Source organism: Podarcis muralis, chromosome 12 (assembly GCF_964188315.1).
Source record: "Podarcis muralis chromosome 12, rPodMur119.hap1.1, whole genome shotgun sequence".
Classification (NCBI taxonomy): Eukaryota; Metazoa; Chordata; class Lepidosauria; order Squamata; family Lacertidae; genus Podarcis; species Podarcis muralis.
Window position 1 is genome coordinate 28057332 of NC_135666.1, and position 15434 is coordinate 28072765.

The 15434-nt window shown below is 41.9% G+C and overlaps 1 protein-coding gene across 2 annotated transcripts in view; it reads right to left on the reverse strand.

Moving 5' to 3' along the window:
• The window catches only part of CDK6 (cyclin dependent kinase 6), a 98019-nt gene extending 90011 nt beyond the window's left edge, over positions 1-8008 (reverse strand). The window contains exon 1 of one of the 2 annotated variants that reach the window (XM_028751320.2): positions 7111-8008. The gene's annotated coding sequence lies outside the window, so the exon portion shown is untranslated. Of the gene's footprint in view, positions 1-5772; positions 5917-7110 lie in introns of those variants that run through there. The other variant, XM_028751322.2, reaches the window with a different exon arrangement.
• Positions 8009-15434: the final 7426 nt, after the last annotated feature.

Sequence of the window (15434 nt, forward strand, 5' to 3'; positions counted from 1 at the left end):
ACACTTCCTGGGATAATCAGAATACTGTTTTAGGGCTTTACAGGGCAAAACCGTCACCTTAAATTGGACTAAGAAACAAATTGGTAGCTGCCTAGTGCCTCATGCCAGCTAAAGTTTCTGAAACATCTTCAAGGGTAGACCCATGTAATCTAATCAGCAAGTCGGTATAACATGCATGACAAGTGTCCAGATCCACCAACATGTACTCAGACTAAATAGAAAGGAGCTGGGCTTAGATTTAGTCTGAGACCATTTCAGCAACTGCTTGCACAGCTGGCAGTACTTGACAAAATCTTTAGGACACATGGCTCACAATGACCATGAGTGCTTAAATTCTGAACATGCATTATTAACTAGGCGGATATAAAGTTTCATTTTCTGAATCATGCAATTGATTTTTCATTGCTGATACAACCCCTCATCCCATTTACTGGTACAGCCATCTCACAAAAGCCTGTACCAGTAAAGCCTGAGTTTTACATTAGTATTATGCTCTTTCAGATTAGGTAATATATAACCGCTGTAGTTCCATTTATTGGATTGAAACTGAATATAATATTTTGTTAATTTTATCATTTGTGGCTAAAAATGGAGCACAATCCAAGCAACGTTAAGCACAGTTAAATCTTACTGCTTTAAGTGGGAGAAATTTAATCATGGCAGAGCGTTTAACATTCCCACTGCAGCCTGCAAGACTTTTAATGCTGTATCTTGCCCTATTATGATAAACATTCAGTAATCCTTTTTGGATCCTCCTCTGGATTCATCTAAAAAATAATAATTTTTTTATGTAAACCACTCAGAGATTTTTATATATATTAAGTGGTATATTTTTTTATACAAATACATTTCAAAACTTGTTAATGCATATTTGGAGGAGGACTGGATCATTTCTAAATGAAAAAATATGATAAAATTATGGAAGCCAGATAGTAGTACAGATAGATAGATTTCTGTTCTTTCTCGTCCCTCAACCAAATTAAGATTAAGAAGGAAAAATGAAAACCAAGAGGTCACTTTGCTTGACCAAAGTAATCCAGCAAAGCTGTAGCAACAGCAGGCCAAGTCTCTAATCTCTTAATTTAAGAGTTGTTATGCAAGATCAATGCTTAATTATGACTAGCTACAGCAAACCCATCTTTCAAGTAATGAATAGCAACAAATTTGCCTACATACAGATCACAACTTTCCTTTATTTTCAAATACTAATGATTAACCAAAGCATAACCAAGTATCAAATATTATTCATAACAGCCAATCTTAATCTTATCATGAAGGAGCCATTTTGAAAAACAATTATTTGCATTCATTTTTAATGTAGCAATTCTCAGACTGTTGGCAACAGGTTACAATGGCCAACATTTTACAAATAAATTAAAAAACAGAAATCAAAGCAGTCAGTTTTGGAAGACAAATTAGACAAAACTAATGAAGGTTGGCAATAAAACCACAACTTAGAAAAATATATACAGCAAGACTTTAGCATTACTTTTCCAATGTTCTTGGGTTATGCAGCTGAGTTTTTTTCATCAAGTGTATATCTGCCTCTCCTGTTTTGCTCCTGGACTCTTAGAACCCACCAGCCTCGAAGACCCTGGGTAAGCTTTCCCCCTGGTTTTTCCCAACACTGGCCCTGCCTTTCACCTCCCTACCAGAATTCTCTGCTTCTGGATCTACTAACTGGTGTGTCCCTTGTCCTTCAGCTACTTTTCCTCTAATCTTGTTTTCACTCTTTTCTCCATACAGCCTTCCTCGCAGATCTGCTTGCCTTTGTCATTTGTGCTAAAATACACAGCTTTCTTTTTAAGTATTGTACAACTTCGCAAGTCTGTATTTCACACAAGTTTCTCCTTCCCTCAACCTTCTACATCCTCCATCTAGTCTACCCTACCTTCTGGGCTCTCTCTAACTTTTTGCCTTCTTCTATCATTGGTTCTCTTCTCATTTTGTTTCCTTCCCACCTTTCACCTTCCCCTCCTAGCACCCATGAGTTGCCAAAAGATCCTGCCTCCATGTAATGGATGTGGTCTTCCTTCCCCCCAATGTAGGCTTTCATTTCCCATATTTTAAGCTCAACTGACAGCACTTGGTTGCTAACAACTTATTAAACAATTCAAAGGTTTATGAAGAGTCCATGACATCACAGCAGCTTATCCAATAGCTAAATGGCACATTTTAGTTGATTAGGAGGATCAAGTTAAAATCAAGTGTGTCTTCTTTGGAACTTTAGGTAAAACACTCAAATTTATATCATAGAAATATCTCTGTCCTGATTTTAGCTTCAAGTGAATTCACAGCACTTCTATTTTAATCAACAGAATAGATGTTTCATTATTCCTTCCAATTTTGATGATATGGAGCTCCTGCCACCCTCCATTTGTTGTATGTAGACACCTACTGCGTAAATGCCACATGTTCTACCAAAAACAATTCTGGGAATTGTAATTTTATGAGCGTCTGAGGATTTTGGTTACAGGTCTTTAGGCTTCCACTAACTTCACTGAACTAAAATTCCCAGAATTCTTGGAAATAAGAATGATCAAGTTTATAATGTGGACATGCACTGTCATGCCTTGTTCTATAGAGATGTCATCAGTGTGCTAGAAGGGGAAGAGAAAAACTAGAACTGTGATTCTACATATTCTTATCTAAGAATTAACCCTAATGTAAACAGTGGGATGCTTCTGAGTGAACATGCATAGAATTGGGCTACAAGTGTCACAAACTGGGGAGGGACAGAAACATAGAAGAGGAACTCGCCATGTCCAGTTCAACTACTTTTTCAAAATATATTCCAGAACAGGGTGAGGCATATGTTAAATTTTCACAAGGCCATGCTAAGAGCATTTTGCGAATTGTATGAAGCATCCATCTGTACCATGAGATGAAAGGGAACTTGGTGAAGTGAAGGAAGGTTAAGAATAAGAACATAAGATGAGCCTACTAGACAAGCCAATGGCTCATCTAGTCCAGCTTTCTGTTCTCAAAATGGCCCATCAGATGCCTGTGGGAAGCCTGTAAATAAGACATGAGTGCAATAGCACTCAGCCCACCTTCCATTCTCAGCAACTGGTATTGAGAGGCAAGATGCCTCTGACAGAGGATGCAGAACATAGCCATCATGGCTAGTAGCCGTTGACACCTACTAGAACTACAACAATGTTAATTGATATGAAGCTAGATGAAGATGCAAACAGTTCTAAGAACTAGGCAGATGCTACGCATCGTGAAATGAGTAGAGAACACATAAAGATGGATATTTATATCTTATCATGGTGTGTTATAGAGCCTTAAGTAACCAGCAGTTCAGGACTCCTTATAGAACTCCAGTAAGGCACAGAATGTATGTAACAGCGGTTTAACATGTTGCAGAATGGACATATAGGCTCATGAGAGAACTCAGCTGAATGAACCAGATTATTGGGTAGTTCTCCCATTGCACTAACAGCACGGCAGTTGCCACTTATCAGTGCCCACATTTTAGACTTGTTCACATATTGGTTTGTGGTAGGGATAACTATTATCTCCGGAGAAACGACATTGGTTTTTTTCTGGTGCTCACAATATTTTGCTTACGAATGTTTGTGATAACGTTAGTGGTGTCAGTGTCTGAAAGTCTTATACCCAAATGGCTGTGACCATTCAGCGGACCATTCATCTCTTGAGAAAGACAAGAGATAAGTAACAACTACCAATTGCTGTCTACTCATAGACATAAAGATCAATGTGAACAAAAACACTTAGCAAGACAGAACGATTACCATAAAATACCCGGATGTTTAGGTGTTTGCTTCAACATTTTCCTTCTCTCTTCCCAGTACAATATTGATGAGTAGTATCAGTTATGTCTGGAGCATGGCTAATACCTCATCTATAAGTCATTTACCTGTTAGTGACTGCATAAGAAGGCATACTCTATATTCTCTATATTTCAAAAGCTCACTTAGTAGAAAATTACTAATCACTTTCACCAACTTTTTATCCAAACTAAAACAATCACATTCAGGTTGGATTTATTTAGAAAAATCATATTTACATTTACTCACCAATTCTCACACATGGATGAGAACCAGCACACAACATAAATGCGTTTATTGAAATAACTGATATATTTATCCTAGTTGGTACCTGTACTGAATTGATTTTATGTATGTTCTGTTGTTTTAAAATGTATGTATGTGTGTGTATGTGTGATTTCATACATGCAATTTTTTTAACTTTTTATATATGTATCTGTTTCATATATATTTCCATTATGTTGTAAATTGCTTTGCGAAGCAATTCATACATTAAATAAATTGTCTTCCTCATCATCTTGGCAGTGAAGTCAAGCATGATTTAAATTGTGTTGGGAACAAAACTGTTATTATTCTGAAAACTGGTCTTTAGAATGCTTAAATAGTGGTAAAGAGGATGGCATGCTAATTTTAGTCTTCACAGGTAACCAGAACAGATCAATACAAAATTAAGACTGTGGTAACTATAGACACCATATTTCTGTTCTGAAATGCAATTATTTGACATTGTTTTTTAAAACCTTCAATTGTGTGATATAGTTCTTATTTTGACATATTATTTTAGCCCTACATTATCACTTCTGTTTGGGAGATATGAAGCTGCCTTATGCCAGGTCAAAATACTTGTCCAACTAGCCCAATATTGTCTACTTTGGCAGGCAGCAGCTTTCCAGAGTCTCAAGCAGAAGTCTTTCCCATCACCTGCTACCTCTTTTTAAAACTTGAGACGCCAGAGATTGAATCTGGGACTTTCCACATGAAAAGCATGTGCACTACCACTGAGCTATGGTCCTCTGTGAAAATAGTTTTCTTGCATTTCACATGTGCATGTAATTTCATTTTTAGTAACATACGAGTTATATGACATTCGAAGACCATGTAACTGTGTGCGCGCGCATATGTCCGACCTCTGGCTGAGTTCTATTACCCGAGCTTCGGAAACATCTGAGTAACAATGACAACAGTTATTCTAGAGTAACTGCTCTATGGCAGCCTTAGAGCAATCTCACATGCGGCATGTGTAAAAGCACCTTTGAGCCTATATTTTGCTATTTGTCTAAATGCATCCATGTTTCTAAGGTGGATGCAAAACAGAAGCCTTTTTCAACCTGAATGCACATTCTTGCCAAAGTACATTTTACATCTGCATCACACGTGCAAGAAACAAAAAACAAACAAAAAAACCCCAACTCAAGACTTAGATATGAAAATTATTTTTAGAGCATATGCCAGAAACATCGAATAACTGAGTACTGTCAGCAGTAGAGCTTAAATTTGAAATGGTAGGTGTACACTTCACATTATGCCTTCCTTGAGCCAGTTCAGGCATTATAGAGGCCAGCTAACTAGTTAGTAACTGCCCAGAGAAATAAGTCCAGCCATGTGAACAAGGTACCATCTAGCAAAGGCAGATCACAGTGGCTGCTTACATTATCCCTCCCCCTCCAATTTATGGAAGTAACTGCTATGACCACCTGCGCCATTTTCAGATGGGAATGCCAAAGAAAGGGAAAAAAGCCTGTTGAACAGTAACATTTTGACAACCCATCCCATAAACCTTTGGCCTATTGTGGCTATTTTATAGTGAGGCACAGGGACCCATGTGCATGTTAAACGCCTCTCTCTCTCTGTTATTCCCAAGTTATTTATTTACATTTATATCCCACTTTTCCTCCCACCACGGAACTTTCCATGCTACCTCCTATCGAGGACACCCTTTTAGCTTCCAAGCAAGGTTGGCTGCTGCCTCGTTTACCTTCACACCATGCCCTGCTGGGCTTGAAATTGAGGTCCCGGCATTCTGACACGCACACACACACACATATATAGATATATATATACCATTTTTAAAAATAAAATAAAATAAAAAAACCTGAGGTGGACAAAACGAATAGCGCCGCGTGCCCAGCAAAGCGAAAAGTGGCGACTGCAGAGGCGGCCGGTGGGGAGGGGAAGGGAAAAAGCTCCACGTGCCCCCGAGCGAGCGAAGAAGAGGATCCTCTGAGGGAAGCGCCTCGTCAGCCAATAGAAAGAGAGAACGGCCCGGGGGAGGGCGGGGCCGCTGGGTGCCTCTGGGATGGAGGTCGCCCCCAACCGACCAGGCGGCCTCTGCCTGCGTGTCTGTGTGAGGTCGGGAACGCGGGGCGCGCGGGGAGAGGGCTGTGTGTGGGGGGTCGCCAGGGGGCGGGGCCTGCGGCTACACCGCCGCGCCTGCCTGCCTGCCAGCCTGAGGCGAAGGAGCCCGCAAGCCCCGGAGAAGACTGGCTGCAAGGGAGGTGCGCGAGAAGCCGCTACCGGAGGCTGCAAACGGGCCGGTTGGCAGTGGAAAGTTACCGGTCTCGTATAAGAAACGCACATCCCGGGGGGGGGACGGCGGGTTGTTACTTTCCTCCCTCCGAGCTCCTTTTCGAGCTCGGTTAACATCGCAACTTGCCCCCCTCCCAAGTCACATGAAGAATGCATGCGCGAGCCTGGTGCCCTGCGTGCTCGCCCGGCCGCTTTGCAATTGCACGGCAAAGGCAGGCGAGCCCCTCTTCCCTGAACATTTCGTACTGCAACGCCCCCCCCCCCCACTAACTGGGGGAATCGGGAGGGGTGGGGGTGGCCGAGTATGCGTGGTAAGCGATTTCCACAAGAACAACGCCTCCCCGGGCAGGCGGGCGGGCAGCCCCCACCCCCAAAATACTCAGACCAGGATCAAGACTCTCCAGAATGCCCGCATGAGTCCTCATTCACCCACCCACATCCATGCATGCGCGCACACACACCCGCCCTTCGTGGCATTTCATAGAAAACGTGCTCGAGGACCACCCCAAAGCAGCTCCCTTATACAGCATGCACGCAATGGGAGAAAGGCAGAATAAGTTTTTCCCCCCTCTCCGGGATGGGTGGGTGGGCTCGATCCGGCACAATCTGCAAATTAATAAGGAATGTCTGAAAGGCGGAGAGCGAGATCTTGGGGCGGGGGGGGGAGAGGAAAAGATTCCTGTTCCCACCCACTTTTCTCTCCACCCCCCACCCCCAAATAGAAAATTAGTGGAGCATTAAGTTACAGGGTCTACACAGGAGAGCACATGGGCACTTTCCAAAGTACCTGATATTGCTCTGGAACTGCCTCGGTCTTCAGAGGAAAACTCCCACCTAAAGTGATCTCCAGGAGAGCTGAGCTTTAAAAAAAAAAAAAAAAAGGAAAAAGGGAGGGGGTGAAAGAATGAATAAGAAAAGAAAACAAGAAAAGATGGGGGAGAGGTTTCCCTCCCCCTCGTTTTTCCTTAAATAATCAGCATCTCATAAGAATGATGGGTCCAAGCAGCGGCACCGAACCGGATTCGAAGCGTTCACATGGTGATGGTGGCTGAGGTTGCAGGCTCAGGTCTCAGCAGGCACCGTGGCGGGGCCACACAGGTAGTCGCAGCGTCTCCTCTGGGGCTCTGCCTCTGCCCTGAGTTCGCATCTTCCTGCAAGCGGTAGGGCAGGCTGCACCTTAATGCACAGAGGACCTCGCCTCCTCCCCCCTCCCTTGGGGGGGGGAGAAGAAGGAGAGAGAGGCTTGTGCTAACTATTCTGGGGCTGATCAAAGCCTTGCAGCGATCAGTCTCCCGAGAGTGCGGGGCTCTTACACCAGCTCTCCACGCTGCCTGCCTGCTGCCACTCTTTTCCTGCCGCCGCTTCTCTCTCTCTCTCTCTCTCTCTCTCTCTCTCTCTCTCTCTCTCTCTCTCTCTCTCTCTCTGCTCCTGTGCTCAGTCTGTGCTCAGTCTGGGAGTAGCAGCAGCAGCAGGAGTAGAAGAGTTTCCCCCCACCTCGCCTCCACTTTTTTCCCCCCTCCGTTTCCCACGCTGGCTGAATGTGACTTGACCCCGTTTCAAAAAAGTTTGACATAGTGCTTCAACATTTCCGCATTCCTCCCCGACTACAAAGGCAGCGGCCGCCTCCTTCTGCTTTCTGTCTCTGCTCTCTGTCTTCACACTCAATGAAATCCTTCATGTGCTCGCTGCCAAAAGCAGTCACATACCGCAAGGGTCGCAGCAGCCAGCGCAACGGCCAGGAGCAGGCGCCCCGGGGCAGGGGCAGCCCGGGGGGAAGAGGAGGCAGGCAGCCCTCCGCCGCGGGGAGGAGCGCGGGCGGAGGTAGCCCGACACGCTTGCGCTGCTCGCTGTGCTCGGGGCTGCGCAAATGCAAAAAAACCCACGTTATTTATTGTCATTATTATTCCCTGGTGCTCGGCGCTGTACAGGCGCGATTATGCGATTACTGCTATATTATTAGTAATATTACTACCGAGTGTTCACTGCTGTACAACTGACAGAATTATTATTATTATTGTTATTATTATTATTATTACTACTACTACTACTATTACTTTTATATTACATTATTTATTATTATTATTATTACTATTATTATTTCAAAGTACCTTGTACAGCACAAATATTATTGTTGCTGCTTCAATGCAAATATTGCTGCTTTTAGTATTATTAGTCCCCAGTGCTCAGGGCTGTACAAATGCAAACTTTATTATTATTATCGTCATTGCTTGTGGGAGCTTGGTGCTGCACAAATGTGAAAATATTACTATTCATTTATTATAATTGCTACCAAGTGCTCAGCGCTGTACAGTTATTATGATTACTGCTCCGGAGTGCTCCATATGGTACAAATGCATAAAAAATAAAAAGATTGTTGTTGCTATCATGGTTAGCATATATTATAATCATCACTGGTATTAATTTGGTACCTTTTGTATTAATTTGATGGTCATAGCTGCTGTGAGAATAGTTTGCTATTATGAAGCAGGGACTTTCAGGCTCAACTCACATCTCACCTCAGATATTAACTCATTAGGTGCCCCAGATTCTACCAATCTGCAATATGGGGATAATTAATATTGACCTATGTATGGCTGCTGTAAGGATTTCTGAAATAATGTATGTGGAAACTCTATGAATGCATTTCATTTTTTTCTTTATTGCGGATGCACATAATCCACCCCATAAATCAGCCTCCAGTGTATTCTAATGATATTGATAGTAACCACAACAATTACCATTCTGGGGGACATAGAAAGACAGAACAATACCATTATATACACTTATTTGGAAGTAAGCCCTAATGCCCTCAGTAGCACTTTCTTCTGAGTAAACATGCATAGGCTCATGCTGTATAGTTACAATCCTGTAGACTTACTTAAGAGTAAATCCCAATGAGCTCCATGAGGCATATTTTCAAATAAACATGCATAAAATTGGAAAACATAATATTATGTGGATACAATTTGGAAAATATTTTATTCCCAGGTGAATAATGGAACAGGTAAGTAGTCTTTATATTCCTATTCTGAGGAATAGGAACTCTTTCATGGCCAGCTTGTTCATGCAAGGGGAAAGGAAAGAAATTTGTTTCTTGAAGTGCCAATTTGCAAGCAAATTTTGCCTGCTGTTTTTCACCATGTAATAATAAGAATAAAAAAAGAATAAACATGGATTTCTGCATTTAAATGGGCTCTGAACTGCTGATACAAACATTTCTGATTCTCCCAAAATAATTTTCGGAACCCATAAATTAATGTAACTTATTTGGAGAGCTGCAAAAACAGAGATAAAGTTCCATGCAGGAAAACAGCACTTAAAACGTGTGACATTGCACAATGAGTTTTGGTGCTGCAACATGAGAACAAATAGAGCCATGTGCACTTTTTCATGTTACAATATATACATAAAGTATTTCCCCATGTAGGAAAACTGTCCTGTGGCTGTAGAATGCCATAGATGTTATTCGCTGCAGAGGCTAGAAGACATAATGCATGTCCTACAATTATGTCAAAAAAATAATAATGTGCTAAAGTTTTTGTATCATTTTTGAAGCATTGTGGGAGATATGTTGGTGGTGGTAGAACCCGAAGGGCCATCATCCAGAGCCAAGTACAAAATAGTAGCTAAGACAAGGATGAGGAAACTCTGGCCACCATAAGCTGTTGGACTCCAACTGCCAATGGGGCAATCCAGTCAGATTGGCAGCATATAAATACTATTGTTATTATTATTGTTATGGCTGGTGAGAGGTTGAGTCCAACAACATCTGAATGACATCACATTCTCTAACCCTAATTATACTGTGCCAAGTTCTTAAAAGCAGAAATAAACATTTTGAATGACAGAGGTGGTGATATTATATTAAATTTGTTATTAATGTACAGCAAAAAAACTGAATCTTTATAGAATAATAATCCAAGCTCTCCACATTACACATTAAAATCTACTTCAATAGTTTTATTTGAACAAAGAAAAAACCCCAACCTCATAAAAAATAGACTGATGCTCTTGCAAAATTATGCTGCTTGTTAAGGCATAAAGTGAGCTTTGGATGTGTAACGACAATGATCCACTGATGCCCCAAAGATTTGTGAAACTACAGTTCTGACCCCTGAGAACCACCATGGTTTAGTGGTAGAGAATATACTACATATGTGGAAGGTCCCAAGTTCAATCCTTGGTATCTCTAGTTAAAAGGACCAAGTGGTTTTATTTACTTATTTTTGCTTTTATATTTCACATTTCCTCCAAGGTGTTCAAGATGGCATACATGGCAGCTTCCCCTCTCCATGTAGACAATGCTTGACTGATGGATTTGGTATAAGGCAGCTACCTAGGTTCCTAACTCGGTAAATGATGTTTGCAATTCATTTATGGAAAATCACCTTGAGGAGGCAATTAACTGGATAACAGACGTGCCAACTATAACCTTCAGTTGTTGCTTATAAGCTCCCAGAGGCATCTTTGGCTAGTGGTAGAGGAAACAAGAGGCTGGAATCCACCTCTGTGCGCAAGCAGAAAGCACTTCCATACATGCACAGGGATATTTCCTTGACATGTTCCATTGGGTGATGCTCTGGGGAAAGCCCAGCTTTGGGTGGGTGTGGGGGTGTGGTTGTGGGTGTGTTCACATTGCTGCAGCTCGGAGGGAGAGGTCCCTGCGCATAACCACGACACTGGAATGCTTTGAAATTCTAGACTAGACTTTTAAATACTAAACAAGATAGAGTAGAATGGATCCAGCATGACCATTTTCATGTTCTTACAAGGTCTAGGGGCATCATTTGGGGGAGGGGGCCATAGCTCATTGGTAGAGCATCTGCTTTGCTACACAAGATCCCTGTTTCAATCCCTCTGCATCACTGGGAAGGGTTGGGTAAGACTCCTGTTTGAAATCCTGGAAGTTTATTGCCAATCATTGCAAACAGTACTGAGCTTCATAAACCAGTGATTTAACTCAGTATAGTAGCTTCCTTAGTTAATCCCCACATTGCTGCATAACACAACCATAGGTGCATAACACATTCCTTGCATAAGCATGATTTCCAGTCCTGTATGCACCATGCACATAATTTTTAAAATTCATTTTCACTGCAGTGTTCTATGTAAGCCTCACAGCTCAACACTACACTTCACTGGGGAGCAAGGAATCTTCTGCCATGTGTCTCTTTTCTTATAGCCTTCCATGTCCCACAATCAACCTCCACCCCACTCGTCAGTTTAATAGTTGTCTATAAGGGTAATTTATTGGATACTCTTAAATTTATTTATTTTTAAATAGGGTGTTACTGTATTCTAACTATAAACTGTTTTGTAGCATTATGCTTCTAAATTAAACCAGCATGTCAACAGCAGGCAGTGCTCTCGGAAGTCCCCGTGACTTAAATCCTATTTAATAATAGTAGTTAAGAATCTTTTGGCCAAGTTGCCAAACAAAAAGAGGTTCATTGTGAGCACAGGAAGGTGTGTTTTCCACATGTAAAGCCTTCCATCTGCATTCCAGCGAGTATACTGTCATCCTGTATGTGGCAATAGACATCTAACTCCCATTAACACCAGCCGACTTTCCCTTGCATGGAGATAATAATACATCCCTTAAGGCTTTTCTTTAATACCTTTTAATCCATCTGGTAAATGCAATGCAGATATGTGAAAACTGAATCTATGGAAAAAGAACTGAGGATGCAGAAATTGTAAAGGCATTCCAAGTACAAAAATAAATTGCATATTATATATAAAGGTAAAGGGACCCCTGACCATTAGGTCCAGTCGTGACAGACTCTGGGGTTGCGGCGCTCATTTCGCTTTATTGGCCAAGGGAGCCGGCGTACAGCTTCAGGGTCATGTGGCCAGCATGACTAAACCGCTTCTGGCGAACCAGAGCAGCGCACGGAAACACTGTTTACCTTCCCGCTGGAGCGGTACCTATTTATCTACTTGCACTTTGACATGCTTTCGAACTGCTAGGTTGGCAGGAGCTGGGACCAAACAACGGGAGCTAACCCCGTCGCGGGGATTCGAACCGCCGACCTTCTGATCGGCAAGTCCTAGGCTCTGTGGTTTAACCCACAGCGCCACCCGCGTCCCGATATATTATATATAGAATGCTATAAAAACCTGTGACCATCTGGGTGGGTGATTCAGTAATTATATAATACCTATTAATGATGTCCATCAAGGCTTCATTATGAAGACCACCATCATAAGAGTTGACAGCGCACTAAAGGGCAACAGCACAGTCAAGAAATGAAATTCATGTTGTCAAATCATAGAAAGGGGGCTTCTGAATCAAAGATGCTGATGCACTGAAATGTAATACACACAGGTGGTTCCATCTGCACAAACTCTTGAGATGTAGACAGAGAGGTCAAAGATGGATGCTCTTTGCAACTGTGTTTGGAAGTAGCGCCTGGACATTGCCTCTGAGTTCAAAATAAATGTACTGTGCATTGCTGAGGTAGGTGGGTGGCCCTTCTGAGTTTGCATTTGCAAGTTCTTGGACATTTGGAACAGTCATTGAACCCTACAGAAGTTTCCCACTTGTAGTAAAAGGCAATATAATGGTTCCAGGACCAACCTAAGTAATTTCGATGCTTGAGGCAGAGCAGCAAATGTCTGCCCCCAACCCACTAGCCGAGATGCATAGTAATAAGGCTAAAGTTATCATATCACCTAAGGAAAATAACAAACATCCTACAAACAGCTCTCCTTTCCTGAGAGTAAAAAGCAAATAGCAATAAATTAAATAACTTCATGACATCCCAGATCAGTTGCCTGATGGCAGTTCCCTCAATCTGCCCAATAGTAGAACCTGCCTATTATCAGTTCTCCAGCTTTTTTTTTTGGGGGGGGGGTTGACAGGATGAGATCCATAACGTGTAGTTGACTAGAAGCTTAGGTAGAACATAAATGCTAAGGCTACAGGAGCAAGGACTTCAGGGTACTCTGGAAGTTGGCTCAACACCTGTTTTTCCAGGTCCAGCTGGTTCACCAGCTATGACCCCTTTTGGACAGAAATGACTTGGCCACTGTACTCCGCCAACTTCCAGATTGGTTTATTACGATGTGCTGAGGCTGCCCTTGAAGATGACTCAGAAACTTCAACAGATCTGAAATGCAGCAGCTAGATTACTGGCTGGGGTTCCATTTAAATATCATATCCTCCATGTTTTAAAATTGCTGCATTGGTTGCCAGTTCACATCTGGTGCCAATTCAAGGTGCTCACATTAGTGTTTAAAGCTTTAAACGATTTAGGCTCCAGATATCCAAAAGACTGCCTCCTTCCTTAGAGATCAGCAGATGACTAACTGTCCTCAAAAGCTCAGGGTAGTGATGGCTCAGGAGAGTATTCTTAGTAGCAGCACCGAAGTAGTGAAACTCCTCCCTCCATAGGTGTCTTCACTTTATACTTTAAAAGTGAATGATACAGCTTTTTATCCAGGCCTTTGACAGCTGAGACGTACTATATTTTTAGGACCCGCTCAATTTTTGTGATTAAGTTGTGTAAACTGTTTTTAATGTTGTATTTTTAAGAGTTGCGACCCACCCTGGGACCTTAAGGTGAAGGCAGAGGGGCGATAAATAAAACCATCATCATTATTAACAAAAACAATGGTCCAGGAAATCTCTGCTTGTGGGTAGCAGGGAGCACGGGAAGTCCATGTAGAATTGGGAACCGCTGATGTAGACCATTTCACCAACAATTGCTGGCTGAGTTCAAGATCAGCAAAGAGTCTTGTGGGACCATAAAAGCTACAAGATAAATGTTATTTATAACTGATGGCTCTCAAAGCTCACCTTGAATGGGGGGCAAGGGGGAACAGAGGAGGAGGGGAAGGCACTGCTGGCTTCCTTTTCAAGCAACCTTGTGGCTAAACAGTCTATTTTGGGATCCCATACCCTCCAAGATTTCTCCGATGGAAATAGGGACATCTTTTCCATAATGATAATTTTACTATTTATACCCCACACATCTTAATGGGTTGCCCCAGCACTCTGGACAGCTTCCAACATATATAAAAACATAATAAAACATTAAACAGTAAAAAAAACAACAACAAACCAACCTTCCCTATACAGGATTGCCTTCAAATGGCTCAGGGGTTGGATAACTCCATACCTTCCAACATTTCTCCAATGAAAGCAGAAGGAAAATTGGGACAGGATGGCTTTTCTAAATCAGGGACGTCCCTGGAAAATAGCTGACTTTCTTACTGTCATAGCCTGGAAAGAATCCCTCCCTCTCTGCTTCTTCATGCAGGGGAGGAAAAGAAAACTTTGTCATCTAAACCCACAGTACCCAAACATATATGGAATGAACAAACTGCCACCTACTTCGCTGCCTGTAATAATTTTCTGTTATTTTTGCATAATTGTCTAGTAATGAACTGGTGGAATGAGAATAACTCTTAGGGAAGAGATGTTGTTCTCCCCTTTAGAAAAAACGAGATGGAGATATTTAGAATTTTCCTTCAATGTATGGTTTATTAGATGTCTCAACAGTAAAAGCTCAGTCTCAATCCACTTTCAAATTCTGCATGAAACAGGCTATTTATGCTGGGCGTTTAATGACATGGTGACAATCTCCTGAATTTTATGGCAGGCAGGTAATATATACTTAACATATAGTAATTTTTACAGTCTGATGTTTGACTTAATCTATGGGCTACTTATCTACAACCACAGACATCAAATGCACATGGCATGAATGTCCATGCATTTATATATTATATTCCTGCTCTTTGGAACAGGCAGGCAACACAAATAGCTTCAGTGATGAAGAGACTTAAACTTCAGTGGTGGAAATTTAGCTCTCTGTCCCCCGTTATTCCATAAACCGAAGCCCTTACTGCCCTCTCTGCATTTGAGTAGGTGAATCTATCTATTTCAGTTTCTTATCTTTCCAGTTTCCAGTTCTCCACATTAGTTTGCAATTAAAAAGAAAGCTCCTAATGAAAATTCATACACATTTTTGTGTATTCCCCCCCAGTATACACATTTGTGTATGCAATTTTGCTTAATATACACATTTTTGCCATGTACTTTCACCTACTATTTCACCTGCTCACGTTAGTCCCAAAAATATAAGCATTCTTATGTACACTTTA